Source organism: Pteropus alecto, unplaced genomic scaffold (assembly GCF_000325575.1).
Source record: "Pteropus alecto unplaced genomic scaffold, ASM32557v1 scaffold135, whole genome shotgun sequence".
Lineage (NCBI taxonomy): Eukaryota > Metazoa > Chordata > Mammalia > Chiroptera > Pteropodidae > Pteropus > Pteropus alecto.
This window is the reverse complement of record NW_006438076.1, coordinates 1,341,401-1,351,523: the sequence shown is the minus strand read 5'-3', so window position 1 is coordinate 1,351,523 and position 10,123 is coordinate 1,341,401. Positions and strand designations below refer to the sequence as shown.

Genomic DNA, 10,123 nt, shown 5'->3' with positions numbered 1-10,123 from the left:
TCTCTGTCTCTGTCTCTGTCTCTGTCTCTCTCCCTAGATATTTATCACTTTCTCTTTCTCTTTATCTCTATCAAACATGACCTCTCCCAAATTTACATCTTACAGATCTACACTTCTGGAACAACAACAATAGTAGCTGCAATCGAATTTCTCCAGTTCTTAATTTAAATTTTTAAATTGCTAGGGTAAATGTTATCACTTGGCTTAGCTTGGCCAAGTGCCACCTCCCGGACCAAACAACAGTGTCCAGAGAAGCATGACTGCACAGCACACACATAGCCCATTGCTGTATCAAATGTGGATGGGAAGCGGAAGTGGCCTACAATGTTTCTCAATGTGGCAGAGAAACATATAAACATATGAATGGATAGGTATTCTCGATGTCCCCCAATACTCCCCTCTCTGAATTACTTGTTCTGGTCTTGGGTCTTTGGGCGTACTGCCTAATGTAATGGGTACAGGTTCAAAATCATGGAGAAAGGGGTATAAGTTTATATTTTTGAAGCAGAAAAGGCATTTTGGAAATGGAACCATGTTTAAGAAAATAACTGGTGGCTGTGAAGAATCGACTGAATAAATGACCAATGGTGTGGATGAGCACTAATAAGGGTCCATCAGAGCAGAAGTTGTTGGCCAGAAAGGATAACTATGAGAGAAATTTGGACCAAAACCGGTGAACTGTAGTCATCGATTTTATTAATGAGGTCAAAGACAAATAAAAATTTGTTTAAATGTTCTTATCATAATGATGAAGATGATCATTGTTACTAATACTTTCCCTTATTTTATAACCTCTACTCTACGCTATAGTGAAATATGATTTTTTTTCCTCTTTGTCCTAAACTGCCATTATGTTTTTCTGACGCTCCTCCTTAGCTTAATCAATTTCTTCCTTCTCGATGATCCTCTACTGAATTAACTCAATGTTCAAAGTTTCATTCTGACCTTGGTTTTTGGAATCCTCAAAGCCACAAAGCAAATCCTGCCTCAGGACCTTTTTATTCCTCTTTGCTCTATACTGAATTGCTTTTTCCTCAGATACCAGTAGGGCTCTTATTTCCTTGAGACTTTCTCATTAGAGATCCTTTCTCTGACCAGCCTAGCTTATCATTCTCAGGAATCCCTTTCCTGGCTTTTTTGTTTGTTTGTTTTTCATTGCTTCACATTTTATTATCAAGGAATAAATGTAACTAACAATGTAAATATAAATAAAGAAAATAATTTTTGCTTGTGTACTGTCTCAGCACACTAGAACGTAAGCTCCACAAGGGGAGGAATATATCTTGTTTACTACAGTACCTTTGCCTCGTAGAAAACTGCTAGACCCATGGCAAGTGCTCAATAAATATTTGCAGAATGAAAGTGTGAAACAAGCTTTGGCTTGAGTCAGTAGTGACTGCCTTAGCTTAATATAGAACTTTAGTTAGGAATAAACCAGTAAAAGAAAAATTTAGCAATGGGTAATAACTTTTCCCACTTTTATGTCACTTTAATTTGGCTTTGCCATTTTTATGAATGGACAAACTTCTTTGTAGAATTCCTTTTCCTCTCAATCTCTTTCTTAGAGCATGAAATCAACGAAAAGCAAAAAATCAAGGGATAAAATCAGAATCAAGCAAACCTGGTTTCAAATCAATGTAATATTATAAAATGTATTATCTTCTTTGTGCCTCAGTTTCTTTTTACCTTAAAATGACCTTAAATTGTTTAAATACATTAGGAATTAAATTGTGTCCCGCAAAAAGATGTCGCAGTCCTAACCCTCAGTATCCGTGAACATGACCTTATTTGAAAACAGTCTTTGCAGACGATCAGGTTGAAATGAAGTCGCAATGATGAGCTGAATCCACTATGACTGTGCCCTTATTAAAAGAGGAAATTAGGACACAGAGACAAAACATATGGAGAGAAAATGATGTGAAGACATAAAAAGAAGAAAGCCATCTACAAGCCAATGAAAATCTGAAGCTACCAGAATTGAAGAGAGGAGCGTGAAACAGATTTTCCCTCACAGCCCTCAGAAGGAATCAACCTGCCAACACCTTGATTTTGGACTTGTAGCCTCTAGAGCTATGAGACAATAAATTTCTGTTGTTCGAGCCACTTAGTTTGTGGTACTTTGTTATGGCAACCCTCACAAACTAATATAATGTGAAACCACACACACACTCACACACACACACACACACACACCCTGAACCCAACACAAAGCATTGTCAGTGATGTTCATCTGCCAATCTTTTCTCCCTTTCTTCCAGATGCCTCAATGAGGAGAAGGATTTGGTTCAGTTTAAGGAAAGGCACAGTTAGGGCTATTGAGAAGAGCACTTTCATTCTCTGGAGGAGCAAGGAACACATTTTTGTGAGTGAGGAGAAGCTGGCTGTGGAGTCTTTACAACATCTGTTTGCGTCTCCCACTTGCTCCAGGCCAGATGCTAATAGTGTGTGCATTTGCACATAGAGGGAAGTTTCCCTGACAGTAATGAGCTATTCATTGTCCTGCCTTCCAGGGCTCCTCCCACACAGGCCTGTTTCAGATGTTCTACATTAAGTGAAATGCAGCACCCTGTTTCCATAGGAACTGGAGGCAAGGGCTCCCAGGAGACTTCATATTTTAACATAGAGGGCTCTGGAAGACCGGCTGGCCATTGATTTATCTGATAGTGAACAAGCATTATTGAGTGTATACTCTTGCCAGGCACTTTGCTAGGTATTAGAAACACACCCAAGCATACCCCTAGAGGAAACAATTCAGAGATTGAGACAAACATTCAAAAGGCACACGGTGTGAAAAATGCTATTATATGGTAAATGGGCACTGCTGTTTGAGTTGTAGGATGGACATCTATCAAAGCTTTGAGTCATGAAAAAACACTTTCTAAAGTAGGTGATCTTTGAGGCAAGGGGAAGCCAGGCAGAATGGTGAGAAGTGGAAGAGGGAACAACTGTTGCAGACGGAGGGAGAATGTGCGATGTCTCTAGGACTGTGGATGAAATAAACCTGACTTCAAATTTCTAACTTCAAAATTCAGCTGCACTGCTGACTGTGCTCTGTGATTTGAGTCTTTGGTAAATTCCAGCTCTCTGCTGGCCAGAATGTCCCAAACTATTGTGAAACCTCGCCCTTCCCTCAGAGCAGCTCTAGCTGCGGGTTAAACTCTGCAGAAAATGAACGCTTATCGTGTAACGTGAGCCCTGTCTTTCAGCAGCCACATCTGTCATTTTCCTGCCCTAAATGTCATGTCACACATTCCTAACTGCTGGCACCATTTTAAAAAATGTGTGCTATCAAGGATTGATGTTCCCTATCTTTGAACTTAGCCTAGTCTTCTTTTTATATTCTTAGGGACAGGCTTTAAGTCCAGGTCCTGCTGGGAAAGTCATTCCAGTTGTCTGCATGGCCCATTTCCCCAGCAGGGTCACTCTGGCATATGTAGAAAACGAAAGCCTGGGAACAGACTTAGAAGCGGCCATTGAACAAGTATTTGGCTGAGACATTTCACTTGACTTTCATCATTTTCATAGTCCCTGACTATATGTCTAAATGCCAAACCTATCTCAACTGATATCCTGCAGAATGCCTGGTATATAGTAGGTTGTACACATACACAAGAACACACACATATATATGTATATGTGTGTGTTCTTGTGTATGTGTATATGTGTGTGTTCTTGTGTATGTGTACACACATATATATATATATGTATATGTGTGTGTTCTTGTGTATGTGTACGTATACATATATGTGTATGTATATGTATATGTATGTATATATATAGTATACATTAAACATATGGCATATTATAATTCTACATGGTATAAGACTGTACGCACACACACACACACACACATACACACCCCTTCTTCTTCAAACTTTACTTGTACTTAGCAGAATGCCTTTACACCATAATAGGATCTGCATAAATATCTCTTGGTTGGCTAGCTATCTGGCTGGTGGGTAAAAGGAAGCAACAGATTTTTTTTAATCACAAGGTCGAAAGTGTTTAAGAAAATGTTGAAGCAAATTTACCCAAACTGCCCATCTAAATAAACAAAAATCCTGAAACATAGAATTAAGACAAAAGAAAGAAAAAGCACAGTAATATCTTTTATGATCTAAATCATTATTTTTTATTTTTTTAGATTCATTTCTTTGTTTATTTCTTTGGTTCTAAGCCTGTAGATCAGAACTTGTTTGTATGACTACCTGTGAATAATAATAAAAAATATAATGACATATTGGGAAAGTATGCACAAAGAAAAAAATAGTATTTGATCCCTTGCCTTTCTGACATAATGGATGCTAATGGGGTTTTTACTTCAAACTTGAAAAATAGGCTGTGCAATAAGAAGTTAGTTGGGGGGAGTCCATGATTCAGGACTACGAGATTTTGGTACTACATTGAGGTAACTGGAGTTGAAACTCATAACCCATATTTGGTTGTACACCAGATGTCTATCAAGAAATGTTTTTGTTTTAAAGTTAGCTTCCTACAATTCTCTTATACATACACGTGCACACACACACACACATGCACACACATACCTATTACAGTCTTTGTTATGGGAACTGTCAGGAAATCACACACTATGAACGGATTTTTCCATCTGGCAATAAGAAGAGATCATGACCATATTAAAGTACATTACAACGAGGTCTGTCCATAGAAGCTTCTGAGAAAAAGCAAGTTGTGGTTTTCTCACTAGCACAGAGCAGGTGAGAACACAGGCTCAGAACCACACTCCCTCCCACCACCCGTCATCATCACAGGGCCACTGCAGGGCTGGTTGGTCCTTGTTGAGCTGCCTCCTGGCACCCCAGAGAACCCAGTGCCTAGACTGTACAGTGCCAGGTAGAGTCCAGACCCAGTGAAGATGTAAAGGAATTCCAATAACCTAATTGAATCTTTGCTCACCTCAACCCACTCCAACCCTGCAGCTGAGACAACTTGAAACATCTGTATCCTGCTTCAGTGTCTCCTCAGATCCTGGCTCCTATCTTGTCCCCAAAACAGTGACAATAGAAAGAACTCTAAGCCTGTTCATCACTTGGCTTTTTTTTTTTTTTTACACCTACAGCACATGGTCTTCCTAGGTGGTCTCCCATCCAAGTACTAACCAGGACCAACCCTGCTTAGCTTCTGAGATCAGATGGGATCGGGCATGTTTAGGGTGGTATGGCCAGAAACCATCACTTGGCTTTGAGTCAGTGTCACGGGTGTCATTGGGACTTCTCCCACATGTGGATTCCTGGTCTTGGCCCTCACCCTCCACATGGTTCCATCCCAGGTGGCTAATGCTCATTCCTTTAGATATGGAGTGAGTTTATGTTACCTTTATCTTTTACAAAGTGTAAAAAATTGTGGACTCTATGAGTTTAATTTCAGATGTGGTAATTGATTAAATCATGTTAGAAGAAAAGTTGTCTGTGATCTACTGGGTACGTCAACATAATTCAGTTTTAAATTTTAGAAAATAATACTTAAATAGCTTTTCTTAAAGATTACCCTTTACTAGCACATTCCTGAGCTCCTGTATCAGATAATTCTACTCATTTTGCCCCCTTTGCTCTTAGGTGGCGGGGGGTCACAGGACTGAGATCTGGCCAAGGGAATGAAGGAGAAAGTTGTGTATACTGTTTCTTCTGACCTGGCCTCTAAAATCTTTCACATGATTCTCCACACCCTCTTTTTGTTCTTCAGTCAGGAGGATGAAATGGAATCGATAGAAAATTCCAATTCCCTGGAATCTGAAGAGCTACCTCAAAGAGTAATCCTGGGCCCCCAAATAACTACATGGGGGGCAGTGGACAGAGCAGCAGCTCCACACCATGAACCCACTTTGCACAATGATACAAATGAGAAGTGGACATTTTCTCTTTTAAGTTTCTGAAATATTGGTGGTGTTTGTTACAGCAATTGGCCTCTGTTGAATAACCCCTGCCCATTTATAGGATATTCTCTCCCTGACACCGATCCCCTGCACAAGCTTCAGGAGTTTGCTTGTCCCTAAGGCTATTTCTGGCTTTACGGTCCTGACCCAGCTTCCAGGCTATTGCCTGAGTCCCAGTTTTGACAAGAAGTTATTATCTGCAATGTCTTTATAAACAGCCTGAGTGAGACGGAGTGCTGTGGGAAAATGGGAAATCATCTTCCTATAACAGTCCCTTCCCTGCCATTATACCCCTTGTTTAAAACACCCACATTTTCTAGGTCTTGATCCTCTCTGCAGAAACCTGATCTATGTATAATTAATTTTCAACATTCCTTTTTTTTCATAAAAATTTGAGCTGGTTCATAGAGTTGGCTAACTATTCATTTTGATTTAATTCTCTGTTAAGTGTTCAGATACTATATTTTTAACTTAATTTTTAAAAACTATAAACTTACCAAGAGTAGACACACATAAAAAAATTTATTTTTTGAGAAAGGCAAGGAAATCTGGGTAAAAGAAGCCAGGAGAATGAATGTTCATCCACAAAATAAATACAATATGACCTGATGAAACTGTGAGAGGTAGATGGCACATTTGACTATAATATATTTATTTCTTAAAAATAATGTAATTCAAAATCAAAATATTTCTGGGTATTTTTAATCTTCTATCCTTTCAGGTATTGCAGTTCCTCATCCAACATGTTTCTTCACCTTGAATGGCCCTCACTCTTTGCATGGCTCCATTGCAGGAAGCTGGGATGGTTATTACAATTTTAAAAAGTATAAATACTTGGGCCCCAACTGGATCCTTAAATCAGCTTCTCCAAGGACAAATGGTGTAAGTTCTAAGTTCTTGCTGATTTTAATGTGTATCTTGGGTTGAGATGCACTTTGTCCTAAGCATCTCCAATTACTACATCAGTTGCCATAAAAATCTCAAATATATTCATATTACATTAATTAAAACTTATTTCAAAACAACAAAATATATTCATATCAAATATATACCCCCATATGCGTATTGGATCAACTGCCATGAAAATCCCATGAAGTCTCAACTAGAAATTTCAAGGACATGAGAAAATGGGTATAAAATAAATATCGAAGCATGCCAATAAATGTCTACTGTTATGATTAAGAATCATTATTAGCTATTAAGTATTAATTGGCCTTTTTTTGACCCTTGTTCTCCAACAGGTAACACATTTTTAAAACAGCAGCCGGAGTAATACTTTTAAAATTAGATGATGTCATTCTTCTCAAAACGGTCTAACAGCTTTTTATGTCACTCAAAATAAAAATCAGACTTCTTCCAATGGCTTAGGCGGAGCAATGGGAACTTCTCTGATCACTCTGACAGTATTGTCTACTGTTCTCTCCCTCATTCGCTTTTCTCCTATTGGACTGGCTCTCTTGTGTTTCCTTGAACACACTAGATATCCCCAACCCCAGAGCCTTTGCACTTGATTGTCTAGAATACTAATCGCACAGATATTCACCTGGCTCGCTCTCTTCCTTTCTTTAAGTCTTAGTCTAAAGGTCAACTCTAGGTAAAATTTCCCTCATCATTCCAGCCCTAATCTCAACTCTTTCCTTGCTTTATTTTTTCTCCTTAGGTCTAATAAACTATAAATGTATTTATTTACTTCTTTATTTATAATCCCACCCCCTTTCTTTCTTTACTTTTTTTCTCTGCAGTACTTATAACTGCCTGCTAAACTATGTATCTTATATATTTATTTTATTTAGAACGTGTTTCATGAGAACAGGATATTTGCCTGCTCTGTTTACAACTGTATCCCAGTACTAAAAGATTATTGGGCACATACTAGGTCCTCATTAAATATTGAAATAATAAATTAGCTGTTCATCACAGAAGTAAATAAAATTTTCTGCATGAAGAACCAAGCTGATTTAATGAATATTCAGTATTTATACACTGCTTTAAGATGTAATCTTACTTCACGGTGTGATAAAATGAAACTCATCATGGATCTCCACATTGCTTCCACAATTACAAACTGTAATTCCACATAGGTGAAACCTATGAGAACTTGAACAAGTTCATTAATTTTCTAATCCTATTTCTTCATTTTGAAATGGTGATAAATCTATTCTTTGGGGAGTATGAGAATTAAATAAGTCGATTTAATTTCCAGAATCCCCGATCAGTGAATGGGTGCTTAATAAATCTGAGTTTTGTGATAGTTCTTGTTCCTCCAGGACAGGGAGAAACACTGAGTTGAAGTTCAATCTCAGGGAAAATGTAAATTGTGCTTTTGCATCTGAAAATTTGCCAATCTATTTTGTGGCGGTTATCTTGCTCTATGTGCATCTCTTGTTAGTGAAGCCTGAATGATTACTTGACGTGAATATTTGAGAAGCTTCTAGCTTCTCAGTATAAGGAGAATGAGTGCAGATCATGTTTTAAAAGAAGATCCCTTCTTACCCTGAAAGTCTATGGCTCTTTTATTCACACACTAGGGTTTTCGTCCATCAGAATTTTGATGGACATCTCAGTTGATAGAAGCATTTGAACTAAAAAAAAAGGTAAATATTAAAGGTAAATTTCCTTATACCATATAACTGTTTCCTGAAACTTTAGGATTCTTGATTTATGAATAGGGCTTATAATCTCCAGTAATGCACAACTTTATAACTCTTTTGTGTTCTCTTGGTCACAGGATAGATACGAAGGATAAAATAACAACTGTCTTCTAGTACTTGAAAGCTATAAAATCTAAGGTATAAAAATGATGCATAGTGAAATAGTATAAATAATGGAATGACATTTAGAAATAAAAGAACTTAGGAAATAGTAACTGGAAAATTTTCTTATATCTAAGATCAGCTGGGTGATAAAATAGTCTCTGAGAGAAATTATGAGAGCATTCGAGCTTGGAATATTTTGAAATCGGACTGGGCTGTAAGCCCCAGAGGCCAATACTATGGGATCTTTTTATTTTTATTTATTTTTTTAATGAGAAGGTAACATGAGTTAATGTGTCTTTTTCACCTTAACATCAATTCATTGAATCAGAACCTGAGACCATGTCTCTTACACAGATAACAGGCATTTTGGAACCAAATGACAATAGTCCTGGCTGTGGTTCAGGCAGCCACATGTGGTAGTTATTTCTGAAAGCTTTCTCGATAAGTAATTGTAGTCAACAAGTAATGCTATTGACATTTTTTTTCTTCCTTTTTGTCTTCCATCTATGCTTCTGTCATCCCTTTCATTCTTCCTCCCCTTCCTTTTTTCTTTCCTTCCTTTATTTTTCCTCCTTTTCTTCCTTTGTTTCTTCTTCACCTCTCTCTTCCTCTTTTCTTCCTCTTTCTTCTCTTTCTTCCATTACTATCTTTTTTGTTGTTTATTTTAATTTGAAGTGCCAAGCAGCTTGAACAAACATCTTCTCCCTTTCATAATCAATTTTTAAAGAATAAGTCAGGTCTCAGACAGTCAAGAGTGTTTGGAAATGTTTTATATGCTAAAAGGATATATAACAAAGTGGGCGAATATTGTCAAATACCTAATAGAAATGGGAAATAAATCCAATGAATTGACAATAGTTTTTGCTACCAAATAAATGATTTTAGAATATCAGAGATGTCTAAAAAACACTTGAATTCAATGCAGAGTGAGATCAGGGTATCTGTTATGTAAGCAAATAGTCTTTCTTAAAGTCCATAATTACTCAAAATATCTTTCAATGTTTTTCAAAATTAATTATGTAATTTCTCAACCCTCCACTTGGTTTTGCTGTATATCAATTCACAAAGCCATGTCTTTCTGCTTCTATTATACTACAGTACTTTTCCCTGAAATAAGCTGAACCACAACGGTTCCTCCAGTAAAGAAATAAGCAAGGCAAGTGTGATCTTATGTAACAGTTACATCGGAAACAGCTGGGGGAAATGAGAGGTTGGTATAGCCAAGACCTGCCAAAGGAAAAATATACTCAGGCATCAATCATCATGTTCAGAAAATGACAGTATTTAAGTTTGTCCTGACAGAGATATGGGAGAAGGGAAAGGGGGAAGGGAAAGAAAGAAGGGAAAGGAGGGGAGGAGAGAGGAGGGGAGAGGAGGAGACAGAAGAGAAGAGGAGAGGAGGAAGAGAGGATGGATGAGTGCCTGCCCATACTGTTGGAGAAATATATACACTGAGCTTATTTTTAGATGAGTA

The 10,123-nt window shown here is 37.7% G+C and overlaps 1 pseudogene; it reads right to left on the bottom strand.

Moving 5' to 3' along the window:
* Nucleotides 1-5,071: 5,071 nt before the first annotated feature.
* LOC112482527 lies at nt 5,072-5,190 on the bottom strand (annotated as a pseudogene).
* Between the last annotated feature and the right edge of the window lie 4,933 nt (nt 5,191-10,123).